At 39.9% G+C, this 15,722-nt stretch overlaps 1 protein-coding gene across 2 annotated transcripts in view; it reads left to right on the top strand.

Annotated features, from left to right (window-relative positions):
* Positions 1–15,722, top strand: part of HTR2C (5-hydroxytryptamine receptor 2C) — a 3,940,131-nt gene that overhangs the window by 1,220,667 nt on the left and 2,703,742 nt on the right. The gene's annotated exons all lie outside the window — the stretch shown is intronic.

Below are 15,722 nucleotides of genomic sequence, written 5' to 3'. Positions count from 1 at the left end.
CGCCGAACCAGAATGACGCAGCCCAACTCCCCAAGTGGAGACCGATGCAGTGCCTGCGTTGTGACCAGAACTTTGACGCACAGCCATACCGGATTGACGCACAGCTGAGCCGGAACAACACAGCCCGTTTGCTTGAGTGAAGAATCTATACAGGGCCAGATCGACACAGCACCTGTGACTTTGTTCCGCACGCCCAGGATTTCCACACATCGTCCCTGGGTATCAAAAGAACCCTGCATCGCAGTGAGGATCCAAGACTGCGTGCCAGAAATCGACGCAAAGCCCTTGCTGCTTTGGAAGACACAATGCATTGTCTGTGCCGCAATGGGAAATCTGATGCGCACCTTCCGTTTTCTATGCATCTCCTCTTCTGTGGTTTCCGTGCATGTAATTTTTACGCAAACCAGGTACTTTTTCACACAAGAGACTATTGCTGATTTTTAAGACTTAAGACTCTTCTTAACATTGCAAAAGTGATACTTCAACTGGTGCTTATCAAATCTTGATCGTTTTGACCCTTATTTATCCAGATAAATATCTTATGTTTTTCTAAACCTGTGTGGTGTATTTTTGTGGTGTTTTCATTGTGTTATTGCATGATTTATTGCACAAATACTTTACACATTGCCTTCTAAGTTAAGCCTGACTGCTCAGTGCCAAGCTACCAGAGGGTGGGCACAGGAAATTTGGATTGTGTGCGACTTACCCTGACCAGGATTGTGGTCCCTGCTTGGACAAGGGTGTATACCTCTACCAACTAGCGACCCCAATTCTAACAGTGACCATCTGTGATAGAAGTTATGTTTGATGTCCTTAATACATTGATTTAGCTTAAGGAATTACTTTTTTTCTGGCTGCTCGCTCGCTTCTCACCCAACATGGATTAAATTTGGAAATCGGACACATTACTTCCTCACTTAAGCTGGGACACACAACCACATCCAGATGAAAAATGATTGAAGAGAAGAAGACTTAAAGATTTCACGATCAAAACATATTTGAATGACAATGGGAGCACCCTCATTTTGATCCAAATGTATATGTGATAGGAGAAAACCGATCTGTGTAGTATGAAGAAAGACCCAGCCCTGGCCAAAATGAAATGTTAAAGTGAGCAGATATGATTGAAAACCTTGATAAAAGACTTTACTGGAAAATTTAGGAACCCCTTCACACTACGATGCTTAGCTCATGAATATTAAAAATATGTACCCAATATCCTGTTTACTTCAAAGGAAAAAATATTCACTTACTACACTAAAGTGTTAATCATGAGAGGTCTTTTGTGTGTTGCCTCTTGTCTGCATACGTTTTCATCTTCTGTTTCTTAACCAAGTCCCTCATATGTATCAAGTTTTCATTACTATCTCCTTTTGCTCCATTGAGGTTTCTTGGTTGTCACTGCTCTCCCAAACATCAAAGTCACAGGACCTTCACCTGTGATCAAGTGTGGTGTGGAACAATAAACTTGTAGAGTAGAGTTCAGCACTGTTTTTTAAACTGAGCTTCTCAAGAGTTGCACGCTGCACGTCTTTCTTTAGCATACCCATAAAATGCTCAACAAGTCCATTGGCCTGTGGCCACAAGGGTATGATCTTTTGATGTTTCACATTCAAGTGCTCCAGAAATTCCTTGAAATCTTTGTTATTATAGGGTGGACCACTGTCTGACTGCACAATGGATCTTCAATCAATGGAAAATGTGAACATTCATCTATTATCACTAATAAGTGATGTCTATTATCAAGTGGACCACAGAAATCAATGGCTGCTTTCTCCCAGGCATGTTTTCGCAGTTCTGCCATATTTAGCGTACGTTGTGTGACTGGTTGAATGGCAATTGCATAGGTAACAGACTTTGAGCTCCTTTTCAACTCTTTCATCTAGGTATGGAAAGCAAACTCAATCTCGAAGTGCTCACGTTATAGCACCAATACCATGATGTCCTTCGTGAGCCACTTCAATCAAATTTTGTTGTAAACTCTCTGGAATTAGGCTCCTCAATCCTCGCCAAAGAACTCCTTCCTGACTTATGTATAATTCATCCTTGAAGTTCTAGTACTTTTGATATTCGCCATCATTACTTAGAGGCAGATCATGTTTGTTCCACCACTGATGTGTAATTATGTCTTTTAACTTTAACAAGTCACCACCATGACTCGTAGCAGTGAAAATCTGGGCTAATGATAGAGCAGTTGGTATACTTGGCTCGACATTGAAATTGATGTGAGCCTCCGCTATTTTGGAAGGAGTACCATGACTTTGCCTGGGCACTCTCAAAATGTATTACCAGGAAAGGATGTCTCATAAGGGAGAAGTGGCGCACAAAGCACTTTGAATTATATTGGTTTAACTCCTAAATCTACAACGGTGCGCTACAGTGGGGATTACACCCTCAAATCCCTTACATTGTTTAGACTAGTCAATCAATTGAACATACAACAATACTGTGGCACTCGTTGGTCTGATATCAGTTATCAACAATAATTGCAACAGTTTCTTCAATATCACATTATATGCAACAATTCATCATTAGTATGACCAAAGAAAGGCGTTGACAATTACATTACTAACTTCAGAGATACTCCTAACATGAGATCTTATTTCAGTCTTAATTCCTTGTTACGTAGTCCCCTCGCAACAAAATCTTACTGAAAACTAAAACCGATGAATTAGTCCAAATTCTTTTTTTATTCAAATATAAATCTGTGAATTTGATTTGAAAATGATGAATTAATAACAATGGACTAGGAAGCCAATACGGAACTGGTTTTTGGATTAATATGGACTTACAATTTTGATCTGATGAGTGCGGAAAGACACAAAACTTACGAGTAGAGATATTATATGATTTATATTTGAATTAAAAAAAATGTTGGACTAATTCATCAGATTTAGTTTTGACTAAGATTTTGTTGTGAGGGGAGTACGTAACAAGCAATTAAGACGGAAATAAGATCTCATGTTAGGAGTATCTCTGAAGTTAGTAATTTAATTGTCAACGCCTTTCTTTGGTCATACTAATGACGAATTGTTGTATATAATGTGATATTGAAGAAAGGGTCTGATATCAGTTATCAACAATAATTGCAACAAACGAGTGCCACAGTATTGTTGTACTCTCGAAAAGTAGTCAGCAGGATTTTGATCCTTTCCAGGCTGGAGCACAATAGTATAATTGTATTCATAGCTCTAAAACCAATACGTCATCACTATAGTTAAATGCATTCACAACTAGTTGTATGATGTGTTCTATGATGTCTTGGGAAGGTTCTGCAGCCGATGACACAGCAAAACTAAGTCGCTTGTATCTAAACAAACCAACATCTGTAGCAAAAGTTGTAATATACCAACAGTCTTCTAATTACTAATAACTGATGATAACCTTTTTCCCAATCAAGTGGAGAAAAGATCTTGGAGCCATTTAATTGTGCACTCATGTCTGCAATGTGCTGCCTTGGATGTCGCTCCCATTCAATTGCTTGGAGACAGTTCATTGTACTTTTCTTCAGGCATCATATTTACCGAACCACCACTATCAATGATGAAATGTTTTGAACATCCATTTTTTTTTTTCAATGTAAATGTTTGGACAGTGTTTGTAGGATTTTGTTATTTTGACATGACTTTTCTTTAACTGACTTTTTTCTCCTCACATGCAACCAGTCCGGCGTGCACATTTTTCTGAGGGAAACATCAACAGTGAACAATCACTTTCTTTACTTTCTCCTATTGTCAAGCCTGAAGAACTGTTGACAATGATTTAGATGATGAACTTCTTTGTTTAGTATCTATTTACCTCAAGTGACGTTGTCACTTGGCCTTGTGGGCATGCGTTGAACGTTGCTCTTCGAATGTTATGGCAGTCATTTTGTCTTTGCACCATGATGCACTTGCTTTTTCCTTCACTCTGCACATTGTCATAAAATGGTTCTTTTTACCATAGACTTTGCATATCTGACTAATTGCGGAACACTTTCCTTTGTGTGGAAATTCAAATCCACATCTGAAACACTTTTTGCATGTGGTCATCACTTTGTGTCCTTCAATCCTTTGTTTCAAATTACTTTTCACACTCATGACTGACTTTCTCTGGGCACCTCTGTACTCCATTTTGGCACCTTGTCTCAGCGTGTTCCTCAGCTCTAGCAGCCATCCACACGCACTCCGTACTAAGAGTTTATCTCAGCATTCGTTTTTGGCTTTGATTACTCTAAGCCTCATGGCTTCTTCATCATCAAATTCATTGAACTTAGAGTGTTTGAGTGTGTTGAGCCTTTCCACAAATTCATCAGTTGTTTTGCCAACTCTTTGACCCTATTGTCTAAAACCATACTGTTCTTAATTGATGTTTGGTACTGGACTGAATTTGAGATGTAATGCATTCTGAAACTGAAGGTATGTGACTTCTTTTTCAGTTCTCTGCATTTTCATTAGGACTTCTTTCACACCACCACCAGCAAGAATTTTGAGATAATTATTAATCATTCTATTATCAGTCTCTTTCGAGTGAATCAATGTAATCTTCAAATGTCTCTATCCAGGCAGTCCATCTATCTCAAATATTTTGCTTTTTGGCAGTCTCGAAGGGTGATGGTGCTTTGAGAAAGGTTGCAGTATTGTAAACCTGTGTGGAACTTACTGACAGTGAGAGTAGCACTTTCCTCGCCTCTGTGACTGGAAATCAGACTTGGTTTCATTCATGTCTCAGCCATGGCCCTGTGATGGGCCGGCCTCAGGGTCATCGTAGATAGGCTTCATCAGTCGAGAGGCCCTCTACTGAGTTTCTGGCTGCCAGAAATATGGACAGCTTCTTTAGCACTACCCCTGAGCTGCTTCTTCTCTTTAGCGGGCTCCGTATGTCCTTTACTTTATTCTTTGTTTACTTCACTTTATATTGTTTTACACCTTATTGATATTCCTTTAGCGTTATCTGATATTTGATAATTGTATTTAACTGCACTTTGTAAACCCGGTTGAATCCACTTTCAGCGTTAACACTCCATATATTGGCTAAATTTATTTTGCGTGTCAGAGCTGTACCTTTTTGAATTATTTTGGTTGTAGTTTCTTAACCAACAATGTGTAGACCTTTCCATGAAGCTCTCTTTCCATTTACATGCTTCAATCTGGCTGCGGTTGTGCTTTGACTCCACATATGCCAGCCGTCAACTCAGCACTTCCACGAAAGCACACATAGCACCAATGAGCAGTTTACTTGGACCATGGCAAAATCTCCAGGAGAGCACTTTCTTCTTTGGGTTACTTATCCCTTATCTTATTGCCATTTGTAGCATCTTCCCCAGCCTGGTACCCGCTGAATGATGGGGCCACCCACAGACCTGTAAATCACACACCTGTATTCCTCTGCATGTACCTATAAACTCCAACATTTCGACTACCTGGGGATCAGACTTTCGGATGATCAACAATGGTCGGTATGAATTGAAAAAAGTGCCTCTGTCCTCCAGCAGTGGTCAGCAGTGATAGGAAAGAAAATCAAAAACTCTATGGGAGGGCAAATCTCTCTGGCTATCACTGTATTTAAGGCTGCGGCAGCGACGGCTGCAATTTATGGTGCCGAGCTCTGGGGCCACTGTAACTCCAGGAACCTGACATTGGCTGAAAACCGGTTCATACGTTTTCTGTTGTGATTGCCGATGAGTACACATCTTATCCCCCTCAGATTTGATTTAGCGCTTAATAAGATTCATAATGAAATTGCTTTAAGACCACTTATATATTGGGTGCGCCTTTGGTCTTCCGATCATTTGGCTCCTTACCAAGTAGCTGTAACAGATTTACTAGCGCTTGATGGTGCATTGTCAATTCTTTGGTTTAAATGTGTTAGAGGTACGTGTCATCATATCAAAATGGAGGAGGTGTGGAGAGTTCTTTTCTCAAATGCTTTTATGGACTTTAGCCAAAATAAAGATTCTTTGATGGTGATGATGATGAACTCCAACATTCAAAAGCAAGCTCTCATACATTCTATTCTAGCTATTATGTCACACACTGATACAGAGTCCTCGGATAGCCATAAAGCTTCATTTCAAATCATACAAGACACTCCACCATCCACTTGACTCAGAACAGGCGCTTACCTCTTTTGAGAGGGCTGAATAAGTCTGCAAAGGAAGACGCTACAGCAGCAAACTATCTGACTTACCGTGTAACAAATCAACTGGGTAAATGGGTTTCCCTGTGTAATGTCTCGCTACGCTACACATGAAGACTCTGAAATCTATGAAAAATTGACATCCAGCTGCAACAATGAATCTCACTAGTTCTTGAACAAGAGAATGCACTGCACAGCACCATCGACCATCCCTTATCACCTCTCCTGTTCGTGCTAGCTTTAGAGCAACTTTATGCTGCTGTCTGCCAAACTACAGAAACCAAAGGAATTACTACTTTGGTTGGAAAATCCAAAATGTTGTTTATTGCTTGAAAACATCCTAGTCGCTCTCATTGATCATATTTTTTGAGAATCTGCTGTGCCTGATAACTGAGTTTGCTGGCTTCTTCGGGTAGGAGGATAAATAGGAGAAATGTGAGGCGCTATCCATTTTCCTGGGTCACAACTAGAACTGTGAGTGAGCGATATACCTACAGATGGATACACGAATGGCCTAAATACCTAGCTGTCCTTATCAATAGGTGTGTGGAATGCAGTATCATTGATATCCTAAACCCCCTATTAACGAAGACAAACAAATACTTTGCACATTGGTCTAATCTCCAACTTTCTGAGGACTTTTGAAATAATCTATACTAGATGTATGGACCACTTACCGCCCTTTCGAATCTTATAGTCTATTAGATGGTAGTTAAGAAAGTGGGACTAGATCCAAACCATACCCCACTAATTGAGCAATGCAGGACCCCTGATCTTTAAATGTATAATCACAAAAGAGGTCTTGTCATCAACTGGCATAACACACCAAATCACATAATTGCAGGACATATTAAGTTGTTTCAAGATCTATGTACTGACCACAAATTAAATTCTAGTCAGCAAGTGGGATACAGACAATTGTGTCATTGCTTAAAAATAAACTAGATCCTCAGCAAAATTGCTATACCTGTAACATGACTGGCAATAACATATATAGATGTATGTTGACATATATTAAAACATGGGGTCAACACCAAAAAGTAGTTTTGGGTTTGTACCAGGCCACCATACACCACCTATTCTACAACACACTTGGTCTATGTCCTATGTCTGTTTTTGACAAATAAAATGACCAACAACTTCCAAAAGAAAAGTGTTGTGTCCTTCTAGAACATCATGACATGGTCATGAGAGAAGACTGTCCAAAATATAATAACTAGAAGATACAACATAAATGGCCCTGACCCACTCCAGACAACAGAAGGTGACACTCAGTTACAATACTGTCTATTGGAGGTGTCTACTGTGTGACTGTACCTTACCCTACATATACAGGAAATATTTTAAAATTGACAGCTATTGGCCCTCCGTAAGGGAAACTGTCTACACCTACCAACTTTAGGCTGCTTTTCCTCCACACCAGCTATTCTAAATGGCATGTCTCAAATACAGGGTATCACCCCTGACTGAAGTAGATACGAATCTTCTTCAGTATCGGTAGCCAAGATATGTTTGTCCTGCCACTGGAAATTGCCTAAAATGCTGACCAATGAGGATTGGTAATTAAATAATTCCATAGGGAAGCATTTGAGAAAATCATTTATAGGTTTAACAAATGGATATTTGTATCAGGATCTGGCCCTCCTTCCTGGGAGTGAATGATGCACTCCAGACACGATGATGACTATATAGGCCAACTTCTCATTCATCCACCTAACCCATTTGACCTCAAAATACCCTGTGGATTGATTCGTCGTGGGTGGCCCATTGCTTGGCCCCCACCCCATCCCCACACTCTATCCCCCTTGCTTTTTTCACGCTGCCCCCGTTTCTTCCGGACCCTTCTTCCTCGCACCGCAGAGCTCTTGTTGCTTGACATTTTCTGCGACTATACTCAATAGGCTAAACTGGCTGGTGACTGTAGGTGTCTGTTTATTTTATTCTTTTGCCTGTAACGTAATCGGAATGGTCCACGTTTGAATCATAATATGACAAAAGTGCCTCGACAGTGTTTCAGCTCAACATTAGTGTGGTTGATCTATTTATGGAATGTGGTTGTAATAGATTTCAGAACTGCAGATGTGTGTTTCTATATTATCAGCATTTCTCTTTATATTGCTGATCACATTTTATTTCGCCTTAAACAGAGAAGCTTAAAAAGAATGGTCTTCATAGAGTTTCAAAATCCCTGGTATTTCACTCCACTGTAAACCAAATTGAGTGATCGTGTTAATGTGAGGGTTAGCCCATAATACACACGGACCCACAATGAAATGTTTGAAAACTAAAGTATTGAATCGACTAAGGTAGGAGCCGTCATCTGTTCATTCACAAAGCGTGAATTGTTGCGTGGAGCGCGGGTAATAAAAACATCTCTTTTCTTTGCTCGTGATTGCTCATGAAAAATGCCACCTCCCGTGTAGCTTTTCATGCGACCAAAATATATGAAGCTTTCAGGAGCTCACCGGTTTGATTGATGTGAATGTTGAACTTGGTTTTCTCTGCATAGATATGAAACCGTGTCCATTTTTGGAAAAGTATGCCAACTTCTTTGTGAGAAAAGGAGAGAGGGCGGAGCCTTCATGGCAGGCAGCCAGCACAGATCCAAGCATTGAGTGTAAAAGCTGGAATTCGGTTAAAACATGTTGAGACGGCAAACAGCTGTTTGCTTGCTGCTGACGCTAATATTTTGCAAACTTTGCATAATAGAATATCCTATATCGGGCAATCACTTCATCTCGTTTTTTATCAATTAAACTTTAAAATGTACATGCTTCTTTATCAGCTTGCCAGACAGTGCTGAATGGCGTGTATTGACTGATCTGCACTTTCTCGAGGCTAAAGTTCTGGGCAGGAAACAAATAAACCTTGCATGGTTGCAAACTAACTGAAACATGGTGTAAATCGGATCTTGGGTCCACTGACCGGACAATCCAGGATGTGCGGGACAAACGCTCGTAGATGAAGTTGGAATCTGGGAAGCTCTGTCATGCTGTTTAATATAAAAGAAATGTATTTTGAGGTCATTGAGTCACAGCTGAAATTAAGTTTAATGAGCGCATGGGTGCATTTTAATTGCAATAGGTCAGTTTTTCAATTGTTTCCACGATTTGAAAATCCGGAGAATTTTTGGAACAATAAGCATGAAAGCATTCAATAACAGTATACAATGTGAAACAAATGTCCTCATTAAATTCAGTAGTTACCTGTAATAAAGAAATGACATAGGTACTGAACCGTGATAACTTATTACAGTTGAGTTGTGATACGGTAATACCTCCTGTGAATGACAGCAGCAAAGGTGCTAAGCAGGTTGTGAAGCATCACTGCAGCTGCATGTTCATCTTTTGCAGAGTTCATTACAGCAAAGAGTTGTGCATATTCCGATTCATTCAAAGCTACACCCTTTTTAATTAGGTTTACATTAAAATTATTGTGAAATGTTTTTGCAGCAGATCAATAACTATTTTTGATGTGTTTAATTTCGCCCTACGGATTCCCTTTTATTCTTAATGTCTGCATACAAACCCTTTCATAGGTAGGAACAAAACCTCAAGAATTCAAGAGGCTCTGTAAAAAGGGTGATGGTGTGGCCATGTATTAGAATAAATAAAATACCCTCTGCTGTAGGTTAAACGGATATCTGAAGTCATATCAGAGCTTTATGACCTTATAAATGAAATTTGTGTTCAGTTTCATTCCTCTCTATGGCCATGTATCCCCTATGTGACTTCCAATATTCTTTTTCTATACAGGACGGGGTACTTTATCCAATATGCCATGAACCTTTCAGGTCCTCTTTCAGTAGTTTTTGGGATGTGACGTTCTGGAACATTGTTGAAATATTATGTTTCTCTTAAAAGTCTTAGAGGTCCTCTATCAGTATTATACATAGTGCTTTTAGTCAAGTCTAATAGAGATAAAAAGTCTGCATTTTTGTTCTTCGTAGCAGCTAAAATGGTAGCCTTCTTTAACTGGTCCCTTGTCCCATCCTGAAAGACATGAGCACATGGGATAATGCAGCTTTCATTAGACTATGAACACACTAAGTGTACTTATCGTCTAATGAAATGTAAATGTAGTGTTTGAAGACAGATACTTTTTGAGCCTTCGCCTATTTAAAATAGTTGGGTTCAAAAGTAGTCTCTTTATGGGAGATCGTAAAACCACAATGAAGTTTAATCTGTGTGCTGTAATTGGCAATGCTTCCCACAAGACTGGATAGCTTCTCACCAAGTCCCACATCTTTTCAGAGAGTGTAAGAGAGGTCCAGTTAGACACAGCCAAGGGACTCCAGACCTTAGGGACAACACTTACGAGGTCAGGGCTTGAGTAGAGGCCACAAGCATGATCCAGTCACAACTGGTTAGGTGGCTAGTTCTGGAAAAAAGGTCACTTGCAGCTTGTTGTGTCCCTATAGCTACCCAGACCAGCAATTGGGAGCAGATCCAGTCCTTCAGGATTTCCTCACAGGTCTCTAACAGTAGATGCAGTCTTTTCTGTTCTTCCACAGGTCCAAAAAGTATACAGAGCAGTGTGCCTTTTAGTCCATATTTATGGTTGGCACCAACTACTGGGTGGTGGTGATTCCTGGCTGCTCCTTAACCAATGGGTTAAAAGTTCCCAGGGGTAGCAATACCCACAGTTTCAGCAGTACCTATTTGCACCACTGCAAACAATTCCACTGTGAACCTTACTCCTAAATTTCAAGATGGAGAAACCATTTCTCCCTAATGCAGAGCCAGAGTACCTGCCCACATATGTGAGGTAATAAGTAGCCCCCTTCTTTGTGGTCACTCAAAACTGCTTCTCAGGGTAACTTCCTACCTACCTGGTTTGGAGCCAGTTTGGCTGTGGGAACAAATGTTTGACTTCCTCCTGGCTCTCTTTGCCATTTACTTGTGAAGAGGCAAGCCCTTTACAAATTAATGGCGTTTTTGAGTCACCCTAACTGGTTTTCCTGCAAAGGGAAGAAAAGCACTTCCCGGTACCAAGAAATTTGTGCTGCTCTAGGTGCAGTTTTCACACCTTGTTAAGGTCAAGCAATGAGAGGGCAGCTTCAGGCAGGGAAAATGTAACTTTCTAAAGGTTACATTTTCTAGATCTTCATTAGAAATATAATTGCACCATTAATTTCTATTTTTAATACCGAGTAAAAATAGTGATTGAACTGTTGGTGCAGCTTGTCCCAAACCTGAGGTAGCAGGATTAATATTTTGCTTTGTAGTCCAGGTTTTATCATGGGCAGCCAGAGCCTTCCAAAGTAAAAATCACGTGTTTTGTTCTTGTCACTGTAGGAACATAGGGCCAGATGTATCAAAGAGTTTTTCCCATTCTGTGTCAATGGGAAAATGTGTTCGTACATATGGCCCATGGTAACCTCACGTTTCTCCATGGTCCACTTTTAAATAGCATGTGCTCTACAATATGAGCTGCAACGTCTACATAGGGATGACTTATTAGTATTGAACACAGAGGATTTTCTCTGTCAAAAAAAGACAATTTGTTAGGTTAGACTGCAGGAAAATTGTTATTTTGATAGGTCGGACTGTACTTTAAAACTGCAGCAGTCAGTCTACTCTGGTAGGCCAGAAACCATATTTTCCCTATCAGACTCCCTCTACTTTTAATAGAGAGGAGCTGTGCTCTGTCTGAAGCATCAGCGAAAAATGCATATGTTTTAGAGGGCACAGATCCCTAAGAAACCACTCCTGGTGACTGTAGCAAGCCACAAGCAAGAGAGAAACCGTTATTTGAAAAAAAAGTCCAGCAATTACAGAGAAATTTGACTTTGTTTTGCCACTCGAGTGCTGCATTTGTTCATAAACCAGTGGGTTTCCTGAGATGGGGCTGCCGAGTTTTCAAGCAGTGGGGCTCCTCAGGCAGGGTGGAGTCCACTCTGATCTCCTGCTCCCACACCAGGAGTTGGCTTTGCTGCAAGAGTGGGAGACTTCTAGCTTAGTGCCAAAGTGGTGTGCTGGTCCAGTGATAAAGTCTACCACACTGCTTATAGTAACAAGGTTGCTTGGGTGCCCAAGAGGGTAGAGGGGAAAGTTACCTGCTTACCGCCAGCCAGGCTGGTACTTTAATATTCAAAAAGAAAGGAAAGGAAAGAAAAGAAAAATGGAGTGAGCTGTGTGGGTAATAATGATGGAGCAATAGATTTGTAGACTGAGTAGTTCATGAACAACAAAGACTGTTTCTCATCTCTTATACCCTTCTCACGTAGCACAGCTAGATTTGCTAACACTATTTTATACCAAGAAAATGACATGCAAATTACATCAAAATGTACTTACTACAGCCTCCTCTGTCCATATGGCAGAAAAACATGTAGAGGTTCTTGGTATATAGACAACTACCATATCACCCACGTTTAGTCATGAATAGACCACATTAAACTTCATGTTACAATTATAGAAGAAGAAACAAATTGAACTGAAAAAAACTTTACAAATAAAACACAAAAACACACACTTCACACAAATACCATAGAGACTACACCAATGGGATAGTGCACAATATTGCTGTACATGTTGTGCCCTCAAATATAAACCGGTACCAAGATTGCATGTGTGCCCTAAAATTATTTGTGTTGTTTGTGAGACCAATCGTATGTCCTTTCTTGTTGAATTTATTGATGGAACGTCCATTTATACATAGGGATTCCGTAATAAAGTGCAGCAGTTAAACACTGAATTGTGCAACAGCATGCACCTGAATCATCAGCTCTGCTATTCAAATGTGTATTAGATTCAACAAGTACATTTCAAACATGTTGCGTTGCTTAGTAAGTACGTGGCGTGATCATGGATATATGCATTCATTTAAACAACACATTATTGGTGTTGTCTTGTAAGTCCTGCCAAGCATGCACAAGCTTGCGTACCACCTCTTACATACCAATAGTCATTACAAACGAAAGTATTGGTTTTGACTCGGTTAAATGCACTACTTTGAAGAAATCAAATGTATCTTATAACGTTGGATGTGGTTAGTTTTTACACAATTGGGCTGGCCATGCAGTTACCGGTTTATATAACATGTTCTGTAAACTACTTTTCCTCTGACACAAATAAATATGAACCTAATTTGTATTTTCATTTATAATTACTCAATATATATTTAAATATTCTAGGAGCTGCAGTTTGACCATTCGGTTATTGATTGTGTACTGATAGACTCGTTAGGACTACCATATTCATTCCAGAAATAATTTAGGTTGAAAGGAGAATGGGATTAAGAAATGCTTGTGCTATAACATCTGGACACTTTTGTTACCACTGCTCTTAGAAACCCTGCCTCCCCTTCACCTTCAAATTTTAAGCTCTGTGGTAAAACTCCATCCTTTGTGATGTGCAGTAGAAAATATCTCTGTATGCATGCTTCTGCAATCTCGTGCCATGCCCCTATCGCTGCAGCTATACAGCTTGTAAAATACAATACTTATGTGAAATATTTATTCCATATTGGAATACCTCAACATTCATAGAATATTGGTGTAGTTCACTCGCTTTAGAAAGGATATAGATTCCTATGTTTTAAACAAAAGCAAGATTTATCTTTCAAGCCATGCATTGGATAATACAATTCTGCGTAGTATCCATAATAAAACTTCACAAGTATGACTAGGTGTAAAGTTGTGTTAATATGCCTACAGAACCTCTTTTCTTGTCTTTCTTGCTCTGACACTTAAGTAATAAAGTCAGTAGGATTTAGAATGGCTGCTGCCATTTGTTTCTCCAAGGAGACCTTTAAAGATTAATTTAGAAAGAAAAAGTAAAGCAGGCGCTGTAAAAGAATGACTTACTGATTCAGTTAGTTTCACAAAGTTAGAGCCATATTTTTAGAGGCTGAGGGGTACAAATGCTTTATTGGGGCATGGTAGAATTTGTGGCGCTGTCGGAGACGCATGATTACAGGGTACCCATAAATATATTTATGCATGGTTCCGAGTGTCTTGTTTGGTTGATTAAGGGTCTTCTGCTTCTCGCCATCATCCCGGCTCTTATGAATAATTCAGAGGCTACCCAGTACTCCTGCGGAGTAAGGCAAGGATTTCCAGACTGTACTTCATGCTGTTATCCGCAGGCCCCGCACAGAATGTATCCCCAGCCTTGAGATAGATTAAATCATTTTTCTGATACATTTTACGATAATCTCTATACTGTATTTATTAAAATTACTACTTAGGTGTATTGGAAGTCTGAAGTTCTCAATCATATTGTCCCTGCATTTTTGATTTTTCTAAAAGTTGGGTTTTGAGGGTGACAATAAGACGATACTACAAAAACATTTATGAAAAAGATCAGTCAGTGAAATAGTTTTTCTTTCTTGCAAAGCATCTGATATTTCAAGACGTTGATTGGCGTTTTGCAGATATCTGTCTTTTGCTGCAGGAGCACCTCGAGCAGCAGAGGGTGTACATTTTCGATGTGTGGCCAGGTTTATAATGAATAACAGAAAGAAGGGTATGAAACGTGCATTTACTTGAATCGACTCGAAACATTGTATTAAAAGGTCATGTTTCCTAGCTGTGATTAGAAACCATGTCTGGAAGTTTGGGAGTTGAAAGGCAGCAAGTACCCACTGTCAGTTTCTCTGTTTGTATTACTAACAGTGGATCTCACTTATTGGTACGTTCGTTTATCTTTGTCAAAAGCAAATGGGTTGTGCTAAAAACACAGTTCAGTGAGGAACAAGGAGTCTTATTTATAACAATGTTTTTTTGAATTGCCACGAGTTGAACTTCATAAACTGATGAATACAAAACTGAGACGATAAGTGCTGCTACGAAACGGAATGCAGCGACGTGGGAGGCTGTCATCGATGTTTGGCAGCCAAGAAAACTAGCACCTCCTTCAACTTGTGCTATATCTACGTTTATGCAGTCTACTCTGCTACATAGCTCAAACGTGTTAAATGTTTAAATGATCCACTCAATATTACCAAACAACAAGACTTTCAATTCGTGCTTTGTGGACCGCAAGTCATTCAAAGATTAAGCATTTGAGACTTGGCATCAGGACGGCCGCTGTTGGTGCGAAATTGTACTTGGACAAATTGATTAATAAGTAATTCTGTGTGTCCGGCCGTATGTTGGCAGGCGTGGTGTATTTTGTGTTTTACACAGTGCCTGCGGTGACATTTACAAATAGAACCCGTTGTTGGACGTCTTGTGGGGAATATGGAGCTCCAAGATCAATAGAGTGGTCACTGAAGACAGGCGGGTGCAGGACGGGGATGACGTCTCAATGTAGAGCTGACCAATGGTGATTTACAGAGACTGGGAAGCAGTGATGCCTTGGTGAGAACATATGTTGGCTGGGACTGCAGACGGTGATTGTCTCGGCCACGGGCAGGTCGTGCAATAGGAATTAGAGATCGTATTCCATCCCGTGATAATAAGCGATAAGTTATGTGCTGCCGTATCCATGTGAATTACTTTAGTTGCTTCTTAATTTCAAAATAAACTGGCTACACGCCAATAGGGTAATAAGAATGTATTGGTGATTAAGATAGGAGATTAAATTATTTTGGATGTAGTGGATGAAGCAAATGGAGTTCCTCTTTTGTGGACTGAACACCTTTTTTGGTAAATAAAA

Source organism: Pleurodeles waltl, chromosome 2_1 (assembly GCF_031143425.1).
Source record: "Pleurodeles waltl isolate 20211129_DDA chromosome 2_1, aPleWal1.hap1.20221129, whole genome shotgun sequence".
NCBI classification, from domain to species: Eukaryota; Metazoa; Chordata; class Amphibia; order Caudata; family Salamandridae; genus Pleurodeles; species Pleurodeles waltl.
This window is presented reverse-complemented; position numbering and strand designations above follow the sequence as displayed.